Below are 23,372 nucleotides of genomic sequence, written 5' to 3' on the forward strand. Positions count from 1 at the left end.
CAGCTGCGCAGGGATTCTGTAGGCCCCCATGCACTCACAAAGAAGTCTGTGCATGACTACGGCAAGAGAGGTATTTCAACACATTGCCCGCCAAAAAGTGCACTCAATCACTGACCAGCACAGAAGGCTGGTGGCCAGGGTGAGCAGCAACCTGTGGTGGGATCTTCACAGGGAAACTCCAAACATTGGACACTGACATTGGTAAACCTGAAGCATACTCTATTTATGTGTTTCACGTGCATGCTACTGTGTTAGTGACATGAAAGAGGCAGACGTTTGGACAGAGGAATTGAGCCAACTATTTTAGGGACTTGGGGCGCAATCCCATATACAGCACAGGGTTTCGGCGCAAGCGTGGGAACCTGCGTCGCCCGTAATTTCACCTTGCACATGGGGTATTACATATACCCCGCCGGCGTTCCTAAAGTGCTGTAAGTCTGATAAACTAGCGATGTCCAGAAATGAGCGTAACTACAAATTTCTGGAGTCGCTAGTGACTTACGGCACTTTAGAAACTGCCGGCGCCTAAGAAAAGTAAAGGAAATATCAAATTTCCCGTAAAAGTGTAACTTGCTCCCAAAAAAAAAATAAAACCAGTATATCTACAATCCCCCCCTCTCACTACTAATAATAAATATATTAACCCCTAGACCGACAATCCCCCACAACACAATAAGCCTAATTATTAACCCCTAAAACACCATAGCCCACACCGCAAGTAATAACTAAATTATTAACCCCTAAACCGCCATAGCCCACCATAGCCTATTATATCTATTAACCCCCTAATCTGCCGCCCGCCAACGTCGCCGCCACTATAATAAAGTTATTAACCCCCTAAACCTAAGTCTAACCCTAACCCTAACACCCCCTAACCCTAATTATTATTTAAATAAATCTAAATAATATACTAGTATTAACTAAAGTATTCCTATTTAAAACTAAATACTTACCTATAAAATAAACCCTATCGCCTAGATTACGAGTTCTGCGATAGCCTTAAAAAGCAGCGTTAAGGGGTCCTAACGCTGCTTTTTAATGCCCCGCTGGTATTATGAGTCTGACAGGTATCAGGGTGTACCGCTCACTTTTCTTCCGCGACTTTTGGCTACCGCAAATCCCCTTACGTCAATTGCGTATCCTATCTTTTTAATGGGATTTGCCTAACGCTGGTATTACAAGTCTTGGAGAAAGTGAGCGGTACAGCCTCTACCTCCAAGACATCCTACCGCATAAAAAAAGTCAGTAGTTAAGAGTTTTATGGGCTAACGCCGGAACGTAAAGCTCTTAACTAAAGTGCTACAAAGTACACTAACACCCCATAAACTACCTATTAACCCCCTAAACCAAGGCCCCCCCCACATCGCAAACACTATAATAAAATTATTAACCCCCTAATCTGCCGAAAGGACATCGCCGCCACCTACGTTATACTTATGAACCCCTAATCTGCTGCCCCTAACATCGCCGACACCTATATTATATTTATTAAACCCCTAATCTGCCGACCGGGACATTGCCGTCACTATAATAAATGTATTAACCCCTAAACCGCTGCAATCGCGCCTCGCAAACACTATAATATATTTTATTAACCCCCTAATCTGCCCCCCCCCCAACGTCGCTGCCACCTACCTACAATTATTAACCCCTAATCTCCCGCCCCCAACGTCGCCGCTACTATAATAAAGTTTTTAACCCCTAAACCTAAGTCTAACCCTAACCACCCCCTAACTTAAATATAATTTAAATAAATCTAATAAAATTACTATCATCAACTAAAGTATTCCAATTTAAAACTAAATACTTACCTATAAAATAAACCCTAATATAGCTACAATATAACTAATAGCTACATTGTAGCTATTTTATGATTTATATTTATTTTACAGGCAACTTTGTATTTATTTTAACTAGGTACAATATCTATTAAATAGTTAATAACTATTTAATAGCTACCTAGTTAAAATAATTACAAAATTACCTGTAAAATAAATCCTAACCTAAGTTACAATAGACCTAACACTACACTATCAATAAATTAATTAAATAAATTAACTACAATTATCTAAACTCAAATAGAATTAAATAAACTAAACTATAGTACAAAAACACCAAACACTAAATTACAAAAAATAAAAAAATAATACAAGAATTTTAATCTAATTATACCCTAATTTAAGACACCTAATAAAATAAAAAGCCCAACAAAATAATAAAATTCCCCTACCCTATACTAAATTATAAAAGTAATCAGCTCTTTTACCAGCCCTTAAAAGGGCTTTTTGCGGGGCATTGCCCCAAAGTAATCAGCTCTTTTACCTGTAAAAAAAATACAAGACCCCCCCAACATTAAAACCCCACCACCCCACACACGCTTACTCTAAAACCCACTAGATCCCACCTTAAAAAAACCTAACACTACCCCCCCTTAAGATCACCCTACCTTGAGCCGTGTTCACCCCAGCCTGGCACCAAGGGGGCCAGAAGAGGACATCCGGACCGGTAGATAGCATGAGCCAATTGGATGAGCCAATAGAGTGCGAGGTCAATTCTATTGGCTCATCCAATCAGGCAATCGGATTGAACTTCAATCCGATTGGCTGATTAAATCAAGATTTGGCTGATTAAATCAGATTTTTTCCTACCTTAATTCCGATTGGCTGATTGAATCCTATCAGCCAATCGGAATAAGAGGGACGCCATCTTGGATGACGTCATTTAAAGGCACCTTCATTCTGCGTTAGGGACATCGGAAGAAGAGGATGGCTAGAAGATGGCTCCGCTTCGCTCCGGAAGGATGAAGATAGAAGATGCTGTCTGGATGAAGATGTCTGCCAGTCCGGATGTGCTCTTCTGCCGGATAGGATGAAGACTTCTGCCGGTCCGGATGTCCTCTTCTGGCCATCGGTGCCCGGCTGGTGTGAACACGGCTCAAGGTAGGGTGATCTTCAGGGGGGGGGGTAGTGTTAGTTTTTTTTTTAAGGGGGGGATCGGTGGGTTTTAGAGTAGGGGTGTGTGGGTGGTGGGTTTTAATGTTGGGGTGGTCTTGTATATTTTTAAAGGTTAAAAGTGCTTTTGTAATTTAGTATAGGGTAGGGAATTTTATTATTTTGGGGGGCTTTTTTATTTTATTAGGGGGTTTAGATTAGGTGTAATTAGATTAAAATTCTTGTAATATTTTTTAATTTTTTGTAATTTAGTGTTTGTTTTTTGTACTATAGTTTAGTTTATTTAATTCTATTTGAGTTTAGATAATTGTAGTTAATTTATTTAATTAATTTATTGATGTGTAGTGTTAGGTGTATTTGTAAACTTAGGTTAGGATTTATTTTACAGGTAATTTTGTAATTATTTTAACTAGGTAGCTATTAAATAGTTATTAACTATTTAATAGCTATTGTACCTAGTTAAAATAAATACAAAGTTTGCCTGTAAAATAAATATAAATCCTAAAATAGCTAGTGTAACTATTAGTTATATTGTAGCTATATTAGCGTTTATTTTATAGGTAAGTATTTAGTTTTAAATTGGAATACTTTAGTTGATGATAGTAATTTTATTTAGATTTATTTAAATTATATTTAAGTTAGGGGGTGTTAGGGTTAGGGTTAGACTTAGGTTTAGGGGTTAATAACTTTATTATAGTAGCAGTGACGTTGGGGGTGGGAGATTAGGGGCTTAATAATTGTAGGTAGGTGGCGGGCGACATTGGGGGGGCAGATTAGGGGTTAATACAATTTATTATAGTGTTTGCGAGGCGGCGGGAGTGCAGCGGTTTAGGGGTTAATACATTTATTATAGTGGCGGCAATGTCCAGTCGGCAGATTAGGGGTTAATAATTGTAGGTAAGTGGCGGCGACGTGGGGGGGGGCAGATTAGGGGTTAATAAATATAATATAGGTGTCGTCGATGTTAGGGGCAGCAGATTAGGGGTTCATAGGGATAATGTAGGTGGCGGCGGTGTCCGGAGCGGCAGATTAGGGGTTAATAGTATAATGCAGGTGGGCGAGGATGTCGGGGGCAGATTAGGGGTTAATAAGTGTAAGATTAGGGGTGTTTAGACTCGGGGTTCATGTTAGGGTGTTAGGTGTAAACTTAGAAAGTGTTTTCCCATAGGAAACAATGGGGCTGCGTTAGGAGCTGAACGCTGCTTTTTTGCAGGTGTTAGGTTTTTTTTCAGCCAACTCAGCCCCATTGTTTCCTATGGGGAAATCGTGCACGAGCACGTTTTTCCAGATTACCACTACCGTAAGCAACGCTGGTATTGAGGTTAGAAGTGGAGCTAAATTTTGCTCAACGCTCACTTTTCTGAGGCTAACACAGCCATCAGAAAACTCGTAATACCAGCATTGTTTAAAGTAATCGCTGGAAAAAAATGGAGCATTAGCCCCGCAAGTTTTTACCGACAAAACTCGTAATCTAGCTGTAAGATAGCTACATTATAATTAATAATTACATTGTAGCTATTTTAGTATTTATTTTTATTTTACAGGCAACGATGTATTTATTTTAACTAGGTACAATAGCTATTAAATAGTTAATAACTATTTAATAGCTACCTAGTTAAAATAATTACAAATTTACCTGTAAAATAAAACCCTAACCTAAGTTACAATTACACCTAACATTACACTATCATTAATTAATTAAATAAATTAACTACAATTACCTAAAATTAAATACCATTAAATAAAATAAACTATAGTACAAAAAACAAACACTAAATTACAGAAAATAAAAAAAATTACAAGAAGTTTAAACTAATTACACCTAATCTAAGCCCCCTAATAAAATAAAAAAGCCCCCAAAAATAATAAAATGCCCTACCCTATACTAAATTACAAATAGCCCCTTAAAAGGGCTTTTTGCGGGGCATTGCCCCAAAGTAATCAGCTCTTTTACCTGATTACTTTTACACTCCCCCAACATTAAAACCCACCACCCACACCCAACCTTACTCTAAAACCCACCCAATCCCCCCTTAAAAAAACCTAACACTACCCCATTGAAGATCACCCTACCTTGAGCCATCTTCACACAGCCGGGCAGAAGTCTTCATCCGATCCGGGCACAAGTGGTCCTCCAGCCGGGCAGAAGTCTTCATCCGATCCAGGCAGAAGAGGTCCTCCATCCGGGCAGAAGTCTTCATCCAAGGGGCATCTTCTATCTTCTTCCATCCGACAAGGAGCGGCTCCATCTTGAAGACATCCGACGCGGAGCATCCTTCCTGGACGAAGGACTAACGACGAATGAAGGTTTCTTTAAATGACGTCATCCAAGATGGCATCCCTTGAATTTCGATTGGCTGATAGGATTCTATCAGCCAATTGGAATTAAGGTAGGAAAAATCCTATTGGCTGATGCAATCAGCCAATTGGATTGACCTTGCATTCTATTGGCTGTTCCAATCAGCCAATAGAATGTGAGCTCAATCCTATTGGCTGATTGTATCAGCCAATCGGATTGAACTTCAATCCGATTGGCTGATTGTATCAGCCAATAGGATTTTTCCTACCTTAATTCCGATTGGCTGATCCTATCAGCCAATCGAAATTCAAGGGACGCCATCTTGGATGACATCATTTAAAGGAACCTTCATTCGTCGTTAGTCCGTCGGCCAGGAAGGATGCTCCGCATTGGATGTCTTCAAGATGGAGCCGCTCCTCGTCGGATGGAAGAAGATAGAAGATGCCGCTTGGATGAAGACTTCTGCCCGGCTGGGTGAAGACGGCTCAAGGTAGGGTGATCTTCAACGGGGTAGTGTTAGGTTTTTTTAAGGGGGGATTGGGTGGGTTTTAGAGTAAGGTTGGGTGTGGGTGGTGGGTTTTTAATGTTGGGGGGGTGTATTTATTTTTTTTACAGGTAAAAGAGCTGATTACTTTTGGGGCAATGCCCTGCAAAAAGCCCTTTTAAGGGCTATTTGTAATTTAGTATAGGGTGGGGAATGTAACGTTACAATTAAAAGTTTTGTCTTAAACTGAAACCGGAACATAGATACACCAGAAAGTTGGTAATGTGCTATACTAGTATAAAATAAAAATTTTAATGATGTTTTAAACATATAATTAGATGCCGGCATCAATGTGTTAGATTTTATATTGTTTATTAATTATTGTTAGGACTTTTTTCTGTATAGGAATAAAATATATATACATTTTCAGCACAAAAACTCCTATCTTTGATTTCTTAAATATATTTGCTATTGGTATGTTATAAGACTAAACCATTTAAGACTAAGTAATCACATAAGAATCTTAAATCATCACAGTTTACCATTTAAGTAAGATCATAGGACTAAGACACACACACATTTGTCACCTTTGCATATACTTAGTCAGATATTACAAAATTTCAAAATTTGAGAACCCCAATCAGGGACCATCATAAGAATTTGAAAGTACAGATATAAAATTTGATTGGGACTATATGCACCAACTATATTTATCAAGACTCGCAGCTGTCTAAGCGCTATCCCACTCCCTCTTTTCTTCAATTTTCTGATTTAGGTGATATTGTTTCGAGGTTACATCACCTTTAGGATTAGCAAAGAGTCTGAGTGTAGATTCTCTGTATAACTCTTTTCTTTTTACAGTAATTGTAACTTAGGTTAGGTTTTATTTTACAGGTAAATATGTAATTATTTTAACTAGGTAACTATTAAATAGTTATTAACTATTTAATAGCTATTGTACCTAGTTAAAATAAATACAATGTTGCCTGTAAAATAAAAATAAATCCTAAAATAGCTACAATGTCATTATTAATTATATTGTAGCTATCTTAGGGTTTATTTTCTAGGTAAGTATTTAGTTTTAAATAGGAATACTTTAGTTAATACTAGTAATATTATTTAGATTTATTTAAATAATAAAGTTAGGGGGTGTTAGGGTTAAGGTTAGATTTAGGTTTAGGGGTTTAACTTTATTATAGTGGCCTGCGACATTGGCGGCGGCAGATTAGGGGTTAATACATTTAATAGGCTATGTGGGCTATGGTGGTTTAGGGGTTAATACTAGAATAGGTTAATTGCGGTGTGGGCTATGGCAGTTTAGGGGTTAATACAGTTTATTAGTTATTGCGGTGGGGGAATGCGGTTGACAGGTAGATAGACATTGCGCATGCGTTAGGTGTTAGTTTATTTTTTGCAGGCATTTTAGGGAGTTATGGTGCTCCCATACTGGATATTGGATACCGATTTATGACGCTGTCCCATGTTAGCTTATGGGAGTAAAAATTGCGAGCGACGGGTGAAATGTACGTGCCACATTTATATGCGGCGCTGTATATAGGATACCAAAAACACGCAAAAACCGGTGTCACCGGCTTTTGCGGGCGACGCTTTGTATGTAATGGAGGCCCTTGTATTGGAAGAATTAGTCATACATTCATTTTTACATGTACATGTCTTACTTTTCAACTAAGGTCAGTCTTTGGTGGAAATATAATCACTGAGATAATCTGCATATTATAGAATGAGATGTATCAAGCAGATGTGGATAAACTAAGCAAAACATCTTTTAGGACAACTAAAAGGTATACGTTCTTGGTGGGCTTAGCATAATGACAGAATGTTAATTTAACCCTGCACAACCCAGTAACTCATTTGTACAGCTAGCACAAAACATAACACAAATGACAGGCTTCTCTAAAATTGAAATGTGGTGCATTACATTTACCCCCCTCCCCCAGAATCCATATATATATATATATCCAATAGAAGTTGAAGTAACTGAATTTGCCTACTTTAATTTCTAAGGATTCTTATTCTTTTGTAATTATTATGCACACATTTCCTTAAAGGCATAGTCTAGTCAAAATTAAACTTTCATGATTCAGCTAGATCATGCAATTTTAAGCAACTTTCTAATTTACTCCTATTATCAATTTTTCTTTGTTCTCTTGGTATCTTTATTTGAAAAAGCAAGACTGTAAGCTTCAGAGTCGGCTATTTTTGGTTCAGTACCCTGGGTAGCGCTTGCTGATTGGTGGCTACATTAAAACACCAATCAGCAAGTACTACCCAGGTGCTGAACCAAAAATGGGCCGGCTCCTAAGCTTACGTTACTGGTTTTCCATTATGACTAAACTATCCATTTAAGTGATACATGTCCTTAGCAAATGTTTCTCGCATATCTGTAAAACTTGATTCAGTTTCTGTACACACATCATATTTTGTAGGCTCAGCTTGAACGTCCAGGATCTCATCCTTTTTCACAATATATATATATATAATTTCCCGTTTACAATATTCTTTTGCTGATAACAATGCACTACTGTGAGCTAGCTTAACACACTGGGTGAGCCAGTGACTAGACACATATACAGTATGTGGAGCCACCAATCAGCATCAGCAGCTCCCAGCAATGCATTGCTTAGAGCCTACAGAGGAATACTTTTCAACAGAATCAAAATGGAAAGTTGTTAAAAGCTGAATGCTCTATCAGATTCATGAAAGTTTAATTTTGGTTTTACTGTTCCATTTAAATTCCACATTAAAGGGATAGTCTAAACCAGAATTGTTATTGTTTTAAAAGATAGATAATCCCTTTGTTACCCATTCCCCAGTTTTGCACAACCAACATGGTTATATTAATATATTTATTACCTTGTAGCTAAGCATCTTCTGACAACCCCTTGATCACATGACATTATTTATTATTTATTGACTTGCATTTTAGCCAGTTATTGCTGTGTTGTGCTGACTCTTAAATAACTCCCCAGCTATGAGCACAATATTATCTATATGGCCCACACCCACATAAACTAGCAGTCTCCTGTTGTGAAAAGCGAATAAAAAAGCATGTGATAAGTGGCTGTCTGTAGTGACTTAGAAACAGGCAGACATTTAGAGGTTTAAATGTTATAAAGTATATTAATATAACAATGTTGGTTGTGCAAAGCTGGGGAATGGGTAGTAAAGGTGTTGTCTAACTTTTTAAAGAATAACAATGTTAGTGACTGTCCCTTTAAATTTTAACAAAGGTAAAATGAGCAATTATAGAGTTTTATTTTAAAAAGATTGTTGCCAATTTGAGCACATATTCTCATAAAGCTTTGCCACCCCTGGCCTAGGCAGTAATATATATAAAAAACTAAAACATCAGAAAATATATAGCCAACTAAAACTGTCCCCTATCTATGTGCTTATGTAGTGCTGAGTGCTCTAGGAATGAGTTAAACTTGAAAGCTGGGAACTGTTCCAATTCAGCCAAAAGAACAAATGAAGTATGCCAGATTCCATGGTCTGACAGCTCATTGCAAAACGAGGCAATTGTTTCCTAAGTTAATTAGCGAATCTCTTGCGTTTCTAGTCTCAGCAGGTGCATTACTAAGAAGTGACCTCCTCACAACTCTCCTATAACGCTTCCATGTTCCACTTACCTGATCACTTTGAAAAAAAGAAAAAAACGCTATCCAAGCAAAGAGATTGCGTTAATGTAATATCTTTTTTCCAGCTTCTTTACAATGTTGTTTTTATGTTTAACACCCATGATGTTAACCTTACAGAGATAGACGAAGGGAAACAGTTGTAGGCTTGTTTCAGAAAAATCAAACCAACTGTTTAGACGTTACAATTATACTTTTAGCAGAATGGCTATAGAAAGAGAATAAAAATGGAGATGTTTTTTGAAAGGAAATTCCCTGAGCTTTTTTTTATTTTGCATAAATGAGTTTGTGTTTGTTTTTTCTTTAGTCACTGAAAACCATAGGAAACATTCACACAGGGTTCATGCCTTTAATTAAAGGATTTACCTTCTTGGCTGAACCTAGATCTTTTAATGAAGGAAACAAATTGGACAGGGGAGAGAAAAATTAAAAACATAGATAAATAAATAAAGATGGTTAAGCAGAAATGAGGATAATAAAGAGGAAAAGCAACATTCTATGGATTTTTATGGCGTTTGAATGTTGGTGCATTGGGTACTAGCAGCATATGTGCGTATTCCGCTTAAACAGTAATAACGTTTACTAAAAGTATTTTTGCTACAGGAAGTATATTGCAAAAATGTTTCTATTTAAACTTGAAATGCATTCATGTACATTTCAATTTTGACCTTTCCATCCCTTTAACCCTTTAAATGCTGGGCCATTTACACCCATGTGATGAGCTGTTTTGAAGTTTCTAGCTGTTGCACATATTTAACCCTTACTGTAGGCCACTTTCAGTGAGAAACCAAGTAGTATTATATATTGTTTCTTTCAGCAGACCCAGCAGATTCACACACACACTATACCGTTATATTATGTATATATCATGGCACATGAGAACTGTACAAGTGCAAAAAAGTGTGTATATAGAAATCTCTGCCTTTAAATGTAGATGGGGAGCCGTGATCAGCTCTGAAACAATTGCCCATCCCTGGAAAAGTCTCTTGAATGTTATTGAACTCCCTTTGCTGTGGCCAATAAGAGAGAGATATAAATGAGCCTCTGCATTGATCAACCAATCAAATTGCAGCATTTATGAGTGTCAGGGTTTAGCACTCTGATTCTAACCTCTCTGGGGGACTAGAAACAATGCAATTAACTGGAAAGTGGGCAAAATAAATAATGAAAGTGCTTTGCAAACTTTTTAATTATGCATTATCAAACATTTTGTGCCAGACTATGGGTTGCAATAGCTTAACCTTTACTTTCACAGGATATCACGAACACGCTAATGTGCATTCATATTACAAGTTGAAAGTTATAGGTGGTGCTTGAGTGAAAGCCAAAACTGTTCTAGAATATCTAGTGCGACTTGAGACCTAAAGTAAAATGTAAGGGTTAAAAAAAATGCATAAACACATCAAAAGCATATAAAATAAAGATATAGGGTTCTATTTAAGAAGCAGGGGATGCTGCCTCTGACCCACTCCGCTTCAGTTCCGTCTGAAGCGGAAGTTAAGAGGCAGCGGTCCTAAGACCTCTGCTCGCCCGCTGCCTCTGAGGCTGCGGACATCAATCCGCCCAATTGTGTACGATCGGGTTGATTGACACCCCCTGCCGCAAATCTGCAGGGGGTGGTATTGCACCAGCAGTTCTTGTTAGCATGCAGTTATATGAAAACTGGTGCATACTGTCCCTTTAAAGGGAGAGTAAACACCTTATAATTATAACACATTTCTATTGTGTTGCTATAGAAAAACATAATAGCTAAGTCTTAATGTTTTAAAACAAATTAACTTTCTTTTTTTTTACAGCAATTCTTTTTCAAAAGCTAAACTCCACTCTTTATTTGCCTTGTTTGGAGGAGACAATCAGGACTTTTGTCTACAGGCAACAAAGCTAGCCACTGTTGTTTCATTATGCATAACTAAACATTTTGTATAAAATCTGTCCCTTTAAATCAAAATTTGTCTTCCTTGATGCTCTGTACTCAGTACTGTCACTTTTTTAACAGGCAGTTGAGCAATATAGCTACTTGGCGATTGTATCGCATAAGCATATGCAAGTATGCCCCAAATGATTTTTAGGCTTCTCATTTCCATGGGGATGAGAAGTGTCAGAAATAATACACTGTGCACATGCTATAATGCTTCTTATCCCTCCAGGTAATGAGCAACTTAAAAACCCTCAAGAGCACAAGACAACAAAATGTAGGAACTGCAATTAGTAAGTGATAACATCCTGTCAAAGTAGTAATTGCTTCACCTTTCCTGCTACAGATATATTACCTACCTCCAGGCATATATGGCTTGTGTGCCTGACATCTCACACACCCTGTTACACCCAACTGTGCACATTCTGGCTCACAGCATCTAAATATTATCTCTGCTTAATAAATTGCTCCCTTAAGGCTGTACTTTTAGAGAACATATTTTCATTGGTACTACAATAGTTAAGCCCTTTTGAAAATATGACCTATAGTGACCTTCAGCATAGCGGAACACACATACAGAGTACATGAAAAATATCACTGATTGTTGCTAGTCAGGCAAAGAAGTTACCAATAAAAGTTACTGTCTTGCTTACGGGAACACTGCACTCCAAATTGTTTTCTCATGCATATATGAAAGCATTTGTCTTTGTAAAAAAATGTTTTGCCTGAAAAGAATGTTCAAGAGATAGAAAAAGTCAAAACTAAACGTTCATGGTCAGACAGAGCATGCAATTTTAAGAGACTTTTACATTTAATTTCTATTATCAAATGTATGTTGTTCTATTGGTATCTTTTGTTGAAAAGCATACGTAGGTAGGCTCAGGTGCAGCAATGCACTACTGGAATCTAGCTGGTGATTGGTGGCTACACACATATGCTTCTTGTCATTGGCTCGCCAATTGTGTTCTGTAGTTCCCATTAGTGGATTGCTGCTCTGAAACGGAATTTAACTATGAGTTTATCCCCTAAGCAGGAGTAATAGTTATGTGCAAGCATTTTCTTCTTGCATTTTTATGACCCCTTTACTTCAGTATGGATTTTGTGCTTCCTACTGATCCTCACTGGCTGATAAAGATACCTGACATTGCTATTATTTGAGGAGCGGGACACACCTTTGCAAGTATAACAAAGAAAAATGTTTATTGCAATGTCTGTTTCTTCATATTGTGTAGTATTTTTTATTTTATTTATTTTTTTATTAGTCACAGACTAGTGGGTTAGTAGGAGATTCCAGCTTTGAATACAGATCCACAATCAAGCACAACCTGACATACATTACATCAAAGAAACACAAAATGATGCATGAATACACGTACCAAAATTTGCTGTAAAAATTAGCTGTAAAGGTTTAAAAAATAAGTTAAAAGCACCTCATATTGTAAAACTACATGGTATTAAATATATGGGAAATTGTTTGTTTTCCTATATTTTTGTTATTGACATAGCTAGTTTTACTCATTAAAATCATGACCTATTGCCCGCAAGGACATGCCCATTTAAATTGTGTTGCCTGAAGAAATATCAGACCTACTCATGATATCTCTCTCTATACATAAAGTCTTCTTGCTTCCATATTGAAATGTTAATTATAGTTAAAGGCACACTCTAGTATTAATTAAACTTTTATTATTCAGATAGGACTTTTAATTTTAATCAACTTTTCAATTTACTTTTATCATCAAGTTTGCTTTTTTCTCTTGGTATTCTTAGTTTAAACTAAACATAGGTAGGCTCATATGCTAATTTCTAAGCCTTTGAGGGCTGCCTCTAATCACATGCTTTTTAAATCTCTTTTCAACACAAAGAGACAGAAAGTACACGTGGGCCATATAGATAACACTGTGTTCAGGCACAGGGGGTTATTTAAGATTTAGCAAAAAAACAATGCTAAATACAAGACAATAGATAATAAACAGTCACAGTCATGTGATCAGGGGGCTGGAAGAAGGTTCCTAGATACAAGGTAATCACAGAGGTAAAACATATATTAATAAAACAGTGTTGGTTATGCAAAACTGGGGAATGGGTAATAAAGGGATTATCTATCTTTTAAAACAATAACAATTCTAAGGTAGACTGTCCCTTTAAGTGTTCGGTGAGCACAACCATCTATTTTTAGATACATAAAAATCTCTCTCTGCCACCCCACACTGGGAGATTAATTTATATAGCTGTCTATTGTTCACTTAGGCCTAGATTTAGAGTTGGGCGGTAGCCGTCAAAACCAGCGTTAGAGGCTCCTAACGCTGGTTTTTACCGCCCTCTGGTATTTGGAGCCAGTCATTAAAGGGTCTAACGCTCACTTTCCAGCCGCGACTTTTCCATACCGCGACTTTTCCCCTTACGTCAATTGCGTATCCTATCTTTTCAATGGGATCTTTCTAACGCCGGTATTTAGAGTCTTGGCTGAAGTGAGCGTTAGAAATCTAACGACAAAACTCCAGCCGCAGAAAAAAGTCAGTAGTTAAGAGCTTTCTGGGCTAACGCTGGTTCATAAAGCTCTTAACTACTGTGCTCCAAAGTACACTAACACCCATAAACTACCTATGTACCCCTAAACCGAGGTCCCCCCACATCGCCGCCACTATATTTAAATTTTTTAACCCCTAATCTGCCGCTCCGTACACCGCCGCCAACTACGTTATCCCTATGTACCCCTAATCTGCTGCCCCTAACACCGCCGACCCCTATATTATATTTATTAACCCCTAATCTGCCCCCCCACAACGTCGCCGCCAGCTACCTACAATTATTAACCCCTAATCTGCCGACCGGAGCTCACTGCTAGTATAATAAATGTATTAACCCCTAATCTGCCTCACTTCCGCCTCAATAACCCTATAATAAATAGTATTAACCCCTAATCTGCCCTCCCTAACATCGCTGACAAGTAACTTCAAGTATTAACCCCTAATCTGCCGATCGGAGCTCACTGCTACTCTAATAAATTGTTTAACCCCTTAAGCTAATTCTAACCCTAACACTAACACCCCCCCTAAGTTAAATATAATTTTTATCTAACGAAATAAATTAAGTCTTATTAAATAAATGATTCCTATTTAAAGCTAAATACTTACCTGTAAAATAAATCCTAATATAGCTACAATATAAATTATAATTATATCTTAGCTATTTTAGGATTAATATTTATTTTACAGGCAACTTTGTAATTATTTTAACCAGGTACAATAGCTATTAAATAGTTAATAACTATTTAATAGATACCTAGTTAAAATAATTACAAAATTACCTGTAAAATAAATCCTAACCTAAGTTACAATTAAACTTAACACTACACTATCAATAAATAAATTAAATAAACTACCTACAATTATCTACAATTAAACCTAACACTACACTATCAATAAATAAATTAAATACAATATCTACAAATAAATACAATTAAATAAACTAACTAAAGTACAAAAAATAAAAAAGAACTAAGTTACAAAAAATAAAAAAATATTTACAAACATTAGAAAACAATTACAACAATTTTAAACTAATTACACCTACTCTAAGCCCCCTAATAAAATAACAAAGACCCCCAAAATAAAAAAAAATGCTCTACCCTATTCTAAATTACAAAAGTTCAAAGCTCTTTTACCTTACCAGCCCTTAAAAGGGCCCTTTGCGGGGCATGCCCCAAAGAATTCAGCTCTTTTGCCTGTAAAATAAAACATACAATACCCCCCCCCAACATTACAACCCACCACCCACATACCCCTAATCTAACCCAAACCCCCCTTAAATAAACCTAACACTAAGCCCCTGAAGATCTTCCTACCTTGTCTTCACCATGCCAGGTATCACCGATCGTTCCAGGCTCCGAAATCTTCATCCAAGCCCAAGCGGGGGCTAGACATCCATCATCCGACGGCTGAAGAAGTCCAGAAGAGGCTCCAAAGTCTTCATCCTATCCGGGAAGAAGAGTAGATCCGGACCGGCAACCATCTTCTTCCAAGCGGCATCTTCTATTTTCATCCGATGAGGACCAGCTCCATCTTGAAGACCTCCACCGCGGACCCATCATCTTCTTCCGACGACTTCCCGACGAATGACGGTTCCTTTAAGGGACGTCATCCAATCGGAATTCGAGGGACGCCATCTTGGATGACGTCCCTCAAAGGAACCGTCATTCGTCGGGAAGTCGTCGGAAGAAGAAGATGGGTCCGCGGTGGAGGTCTTCAAGATGGAGCCGGTCCTCATCGGATGAAGATAGAAGATGCCGCTTGGAAGAAGATGGTTGCCGGTCCGGATCTACTCTTCTTCCCGGATAGGATGAAGACTTTGGAGCCTCTTCTGGACTTCTTCAGCCGTCGGATGATGGATGTCTAGCCCCCGCTTGGGCTTGGATGAAGATTTCGGAGCCTGGAACGATCGGTGATACCTGGCATGGTGAAGACAAGGTAGGAAGATCTTCAGGGGCTTAGTGTTAGGTTTATTTAAGGGGGGTTTGGGTTAGATTAGGGGTATGTGGGTGGTGGGTTGTAATGTTGGGGGAGGTATTGTATGTTTTTTTTCCAGGCAAAAGAGCTGAATTTTTGGGGCATGCACCGCAAAGGGCCCTTTTAAGGGCTGGTAAGGTAAAAGAGCTTTGAACTTTTGTAATTTAGAATAGGGTAGGGCATTTTTTTATTTTGGGGGTCTTTGTTATTTTATTAGGGGGCTTAGACTAGGTGTAATTAGTTTAAAATTGTTGTAATTTTTTTCTAATGTTTGTAAATATTTTTTTATTTTTTGTAACTTAGTTCTTTTTTATTTTTTGTACTTAGTTTATTTAATTGTATTTATTTGTAGATATTGTATTTAATTAATTTATTGATAGTGTAGAGTTAGGTTTAATTGTAGATAATTGTAGGTATTTTATTTAATTAATTTATTGATAGTGTAGTGTTAGGTTTAATTGTAACTTAGGTTAGGATTTATTTTACAGGTAATTTTGTAATTATTTAAACTATTTTAGCTATTAAATAGTTCTTAACTATTTAATAGCTATTGTACCTGGTTAAAATAAATACAAAGATACCTGTAAAATAAAAATAAATCCTAAAATAGCTATAATATAATTATAATTTATATTGTAGCTATATTAGGGTTTATTTTACAGGTAAGTATTTAGCTTTAAATAGGAATAATTTATTTAATAAGAGTTAATTTATTTTGTTGGATTTAAATTATATTTAACTTAGGGGGGTGTTAGGGTTAGGGTTAGACTTATCTTTAGGGGTTAATCCATTTATTACAGTAGCTGCGAGATTCGGTCGGCAGATTAGGGGTTAATAATTGAAGTTAGGTGTCGGCGATGTTAGGGAGGGCAGATTAGGGGTTAATACTATTTATTATAGGGTTATTGAGGCGGGAGTGAGGCGGATTAGGGGTTAATAACTTTATTATAGTAGCGGTGCGGTCCGCTCGACAGATTAGGGGTTAATAAGTGTAGGCAGGTGGAGGCGACGTTGAGGGGGGCAGATTAGGGGTTAATAAATATAATATAGGGATCGGCGGTGTTAGGGGCAGCAGATTAGGGGTACACAGGGATAATGTAGGTAGCGGCGGTTTACGGAGCGGCAGATTAGGGGTTAATAATAATATGCAGGGGTCAGCGATAGCGGGGGCGGCAGATTAGGGGTTAATAAGTGTAAGGTTAGGGGTGTTTAGACTCTGGGTTCATGTTAGGGTGTTAGGTGCAGACGTAGGAAGTGTTTCCCCATAGCAAACAATGGGGCTGCGTTAAGAGCTGAACGCTGCTTTTTTGCAGGTGTTAGTTTTTTTTTCAGCTCAAATGGCCCCATTGTTTTCTATGGGGATATCGTGCACGAGCACGTTTTTGAAGCTGGCCGCGTCCGTAAGCACCGCTGGTATCTAGAGTTCCAGTGGCGTTAAATTATGCTCTACGTTCCCTTTTTGGAGCCTAACGCACTGAAAACCCAGCCATTCTGTGAACTCTAAATACCAGCGGTATTTAAAAGGTGCGGGAGAAAAAAAGCACGCGTAGCTAACGCACCCCTTTGGCCGCCAAACTCTAAATCTAGCAGTTAGCTTTCCTACAGAGAATACAACATTGTTTCTATTTTTTGTTATAAGGTGGTTTCAACAGGTTAAAACTGCTATTTCAAATGACAAAATAAAGGTAAAATAACAGTTTGCTAACAACTTACTGCACTCCAGCAAGCAAAATGGAAGCTATTCAAGGGGAAAAAATGTTTACAGTACAATGTCCCTTTAAATATTATCAGCATGCTTCCTCCATTACTGGGGGAACTCCTAGTTTGTCTAATAATCCTGATTGTTGAATGATCATTACTAAGCTTGGAGACTATAGGGAAAATAATTCTGAAGCTTTTACCAGCACAAAGGAAACTGACATTGCACTGAATTAGTGCATTTCACATACTAGCAAAAGAAAGGTTAAATAAAATATAATAATCTGCTGTAGCAAAATCCCCTGAACTTTAGCATAAAAAATATTTAATGAAATTGAGGCTAATATTTATCTAAGTTGTTTTTAGCATAAATACAATGTCACATTTAAAATGTAACAAATAACTTGGAATCCAGCCATGTATTCATTGACATTTTTGAGCATGCTGGGAATTTATCTTCATTTCCTCTACTTTAAAATATACTTCCCCTCAATAACATGTTTACCTTGAAGATTAGACTTCACAAAACTTACAGGGACATTTAAATATCTTTTTTCTTTTTATAAATGGAAAGTTTTTATCCTCATTTATACACTGCATTGCAAATAGCTGCATAAAAAAAAAAATTGCTATTTTTTTTTGGGGGGGGGGGGGGTAGCAAAATGACAGAAACCCATCAAAATGCCCCTTTAAAAGTATTTTTAGTGTTTTTAGGTATATATTAATAACAAAAGTATTGATTGGATTGCAGTATGCAGTAGTACCTTTTTTATTGGACTAACATTATATTATAAAAGACAAGCTTTCGGGAGTGTCCTCTCTTCCTCGGCTTTTTGAAACCTTGTCTTTTATTATATAATGTTAGTCCTATAAAAAATGGTATGACTGTATACTGCAATAAATCAAAGAAAAGGAGTTGAACAGTTCAAATAAAATCTAAAATATTTATTGATATGCATTAAAATACATTGAAGGAAGCCAAGATCCAAATGGGTGAGCGTAGCACTGTCTGGCTTATGCGTTTCGGCTTACGCCGTAGTCATAGCCAATAGTGCTAGGATCACCGGTCTCACTTTAAAAATACTAAAAAACAACCGTATTGGTTGCTGTTAATTAGTTATGCTGTTCCCAATTATTTAATTGAGTACCATGACTACAAGTGACAACTTCAGGAGTGAACATAAGGTTATGTGAACAGACATCTGGTATTAGATAATAACAAACAAGATGCAAATATCAGAATACAAAATAAAGTTGCATATATTGTGTGGAAAATATATAAAGCAAAAAATATGTTAATATAAACATTCAGAAATACACAGGGTGATGCCAAAACTCCAGAATACAGGATAATGCTAGAAAATTAATATGGAAATATATATAATCAAACATATAATACTTGCCCCTGGAAACAATGTTGCTAAAAAAAGGGATATCAAATCAATTAGTTATACATATCAGCATCTCTGTAGTGGATCTCCAGGGGGGGGCACCGCAAACTCATTACACCCAATAATTTATAAGGTCGTATTTTGAAGTAAGACCTTGGGGTATGCGAGTGCCCAATCTGAAGATCCAATACATTTCCCTTTTTGCTAAAATCTGGTCCAAGTCACCTCCTCTCTTAGGTGTTTTTATTTTTCCTATTGCAAACCATCTAAAGGAATGCAAGTTGCATACTGCAATACTCATGTTATTTTGATATTTAACTACTGGAGTAATATGTTAATATGGCTACTACTGTCTACTTGACTATATATATGCTTGAGGAAAAAGAATCCATAAGTACACAAGACTCAGCACTTACTCTAACCTTCACTTTATATGTAACATTTCAGGGATAGACCTTCCCCTTCCTTAGACAATCATCAACTGTGTGTTACAATGCTTATATATCCAATACCCCTCCCACAGCAAACACATGCAAATCAATCATATATGATAAAGTAAATCATGTGTTAAAAGTGCAAATTTTGAGAAATCAACCAGTGTGTTGTCACTGTTATGTATATATCCCTAAGTAATACACTTTTTTATATATAGATAGATAGATAGATAGATAGATAGATAGATAGAAAATAATTATTTAATAGAACTTTAGCAAATCTAGGCAAGTATCCACGCTTACTTATCCCCACAAGTATATATTGTTACCAGTGCCCCAAGGCTCTTTGGGTAAGATATACAAGTTAGATATACAATATATCTCGTTTTTTGCTTCCAAAAATTGTGTTTATCCACAACTTTTCCCTTTATGGGGCTGGAGTGTTTTTTTCGAGTTTATTAACTCTCATCAGCAGAAGATAGGTTTAATATTGTGCTAGATGAAGCTTATTCCCAGAGAAAAATAATAATACTCATTTGAGACTCTTCCCTCCTGTATTCCTACCCCCCCCCCCCCCACACACACACACACATATATATATATATATATATATATATATATATATATATATATATATATATATATATATATACAGTATCTCACAAAAGTGAGTACACCCCTCACATTTTTGCAAATATTTTATTGCATCTTTTCATGTGACAACACTGAAGAAAGAACTTTGCTACAATGTTAAGTAGTGAGTGTTCAGCCTGTATAACAGTGTACATTTGCTGTCCCTTCAAAATAACATACAGCCATTAATGTCTAAACTGTTGGCAACAAAAGTGAGTACACCCCTAAGTGGAAATGTCCAAATTGGGCGCAAAGTGTCAATATATTGTGTGGCCACCATTATTTTCTAGCACTGCCTTAACCCTCTTGGGCATGGAGTTCACCAGAGCTTCACAGGTTGCTACTTGAGTCCTCTTCCACTCCTCCATGATGACATCACTAAGCTGGTGGATGTTAGAGACCTTTGCGCTCTCCCACAAATGCTCAATAGGGTTTAGGTCTGGGACATGCTTGGCCAGTCCATCACCTTTACCCTCAGCTTCTTTAGCAAAAGGCAGTGGTCGTTTTGGAGTTGTGTTTGGGGTCATTATCATGTTGGAATATTGCCTTGTGGCCCAGTCTCCGAAGGGAGAGGATCATGTTCTGCTTCAGTATGTCACAGTACATGATGGCATTCATGGTTCCCTCAATGAACTGTAGCTCCCCAGTGCCGGCAGCACTCATGCAGGCCCAGACTATGACACACCCACCACCATGCTTGACTGTAGGCAAGACACACTTGTCTTTGTACTCCTCACCTGGTTGCCGCCACACGCTTGACACCATCTGAACCAAATAAGTTTATCTTGGCCTCATCGGACCACAGGACATGGTTCCAGTAATCCTTGCCCTTAGTCTGCTTCTCTTCAGCAAACTGTTTGCAGGCTTTCTTGTGCATCATCTTTAGAAGAGGCTTCCTTCAGGGATGACAGCCATGCAGACCAATTTGATGCAATGTGCGGTGTATGGTCTGAGCACTGACAGGCTGACCACCCAACCCTTCAACCTCTGCAGCAATGCTGGCAGCACTCATACGTCTATTTCCCAAAGACAACCTCTGGATATGACGCTGAGCATGTGCACTCAACTTTTTTGGTCGACCACGGTGAGGCCTGATCTAAGTGGAACCTGTCCTGTGAAACCACTGTATAGTCTTGCCTACCGTGCTGCAGATCAGTTTCATGGTCTTGGCAATCTTCTTATAGCCTAGGCCATCTTTATGTAGAGCAACAAATCTTTGTTTCAGATCCTCAGAGAGTTTTTTGCCATGAGGTGCCATGTTGAACTTTCAGTGACCAATAAGAGAGTGTGAGAGTGATAACACCAAATTTAACACACCTGCTCCCCATTCACACCTGAGACCTTGTAACACTAACGAGTCGCATGACACCGGGGAGGGAAAATAGCTAATTGGGCACTATTTGGACATTTCCACTTAGGGGTGTACTCACTTTTGTTGCCAACGGTTTAGACATTAATGGCTGTGTGTTGAGTTGTTTTGAGGGGACAGCAAATTTACACTGTTATACAGGCTGTACACTCACTACTTTACATTGTAGCAAAGTGTCATTTCTTCAGTGTTGTTACATGAAAAGATAAAATAAAATATTTACAAAAATGTGAGGGGTGAACTCACTTTTGTGAGATACTGTATATGCTAAAGTATAAAACCCATTTACTAAAGTTCACAAAAGAATACATACATACAGGTCTGCTCATTGTTTAACCTCTTAATGCTGTTAAGACGTTTCATGCTGTCCTAACAGTGCTGAGCTTTAACGCTGATAGGACGGCACGGAACATCCAAACTGATCTGGCGTCCAGCAACCTCCTGCGCTTTCAGAATGGGAACTCGGACTGGGGGGCATGACTAGCATCGTAAGCAGTAAATAACAGAGAGGCTGTATCCATAACCTTAATAAAATCCCTTTATTATTGGAGCATGGGGATCAACAACAAACACAAAATTTCAGGGCGGTCCCCTTAATTCATGTAGCATCTTAGGCAGTCCCACATGAGCCGATCCCACGCTTTAAATCACGTGATCACATCGACGATCGCATGATTTCATTTTAAGGCAAGTGTTTACATCGGAACTTCGTTCCTATGTTCAACACTTGGCCCTGGCATTAAGGGGTTAATAAATGAGAGAGTCTGAAGAGGATTGCAAATAAGTTTAATAAATGTATCTTTTGCGCAACTTACCTGAGCTCCGCTATTTTTTTCGTTTTGTTTTGTCAGTAAATATACCCCACTTTCTAGATTGGGGCCTTGTCGGCATTATGACTTTCTCCCCTGTGTGCCAAAATTCACTGCTCAGAAGCCCCATCACTAAATATATATATATTTTTTATCATTGCAAATCTGAGCTCATTCTTGCTCAACTATTTAAGAAAACTATTTAAGTCTCTGTGTAATCTGGAGCAGGGGTTTATGGCGTAACTCTTTAGCTAATACACCCAACAATTTTTGTAATGTGCAGTACACACTGTAAAAGACAAAAAACATATTAATTGAAGCTCCTACATAGCAATAAAAATATTTGTCAAAAATACACTTGATGAAAATAATGCTCAAACAGAATGTCTGGGCACCCTAAGATGTCAGAGATCCCCCACACTTCTTGTCATGGAATAACATGGAAATATCTTTATGGTGGCAAGACGTGCTTGGCAATGCAATATAGTTATGATGTTATTATGTCCACAGTAATATTGATGCCACAAGGTTTCTCTATCAAAATGTGAAATTTTGCAGTGAAGTTGTAGACACAGAAAATTAGCACAAAATAAGTACCAAGAACAATTTACTAGACATGTGCGTTTCATTTCGGATGAATTCGGAATTCGACCGAATTTCGGCTGATTCTGCGATTTGGATGCATCCGAATTGTCGAATCGGCACATCCCGAAAAATTCTGAAAATGAATAAATATGTTTCTGAATTTTCGGATCCATTATTCATATTCAGATTGTTCCTTCCTAAACTGCAGTTTCCCGACACTAACTCTAAGTCTATATTAAAGGTATAACCCTTTAACCACCATTCCCCGACATCGCTGAAACTAACTAAACCTATTAACCCCTAAACTGCTGTCGCGAAACATCGCCAACACAAACTAAACCTATAAACCCCTAAACCACCCCCCCCCCCACATCGCCAACACTAACTAAAGCTATTAACCCCTAAACCACTGTTCCAAAACATCGCCAACACTAACTAAAGCTATTAACCCCTAAACCGCCATTCAGAAACATTGCTAATATTAACTAAACCTATTAACCCCTAAACCGCCAACCCCCAGATCGCAACAACCTAAATTAAACCATATTAATCCCTAAACCTAACCCTAATCCTAACACCCCCTATCTTTAACATAATTAAAATATAACTAAATTAAAGTTACAATTATTAACTAATAATA

This window comes from Bombina bombina, chromosome 3 (assembly GCF_027579735.1).
Source record: "Bombina bombina isolate aBomBom1 chromosome 3, aBomBom1.pri, whole genome shotgun sequence".
Lineage (NCBI taxonomy): Eukaryota > Metazoa > Chordata > Amphibia > Anura > Bombinatoridae > Bombina > Bombina bombina.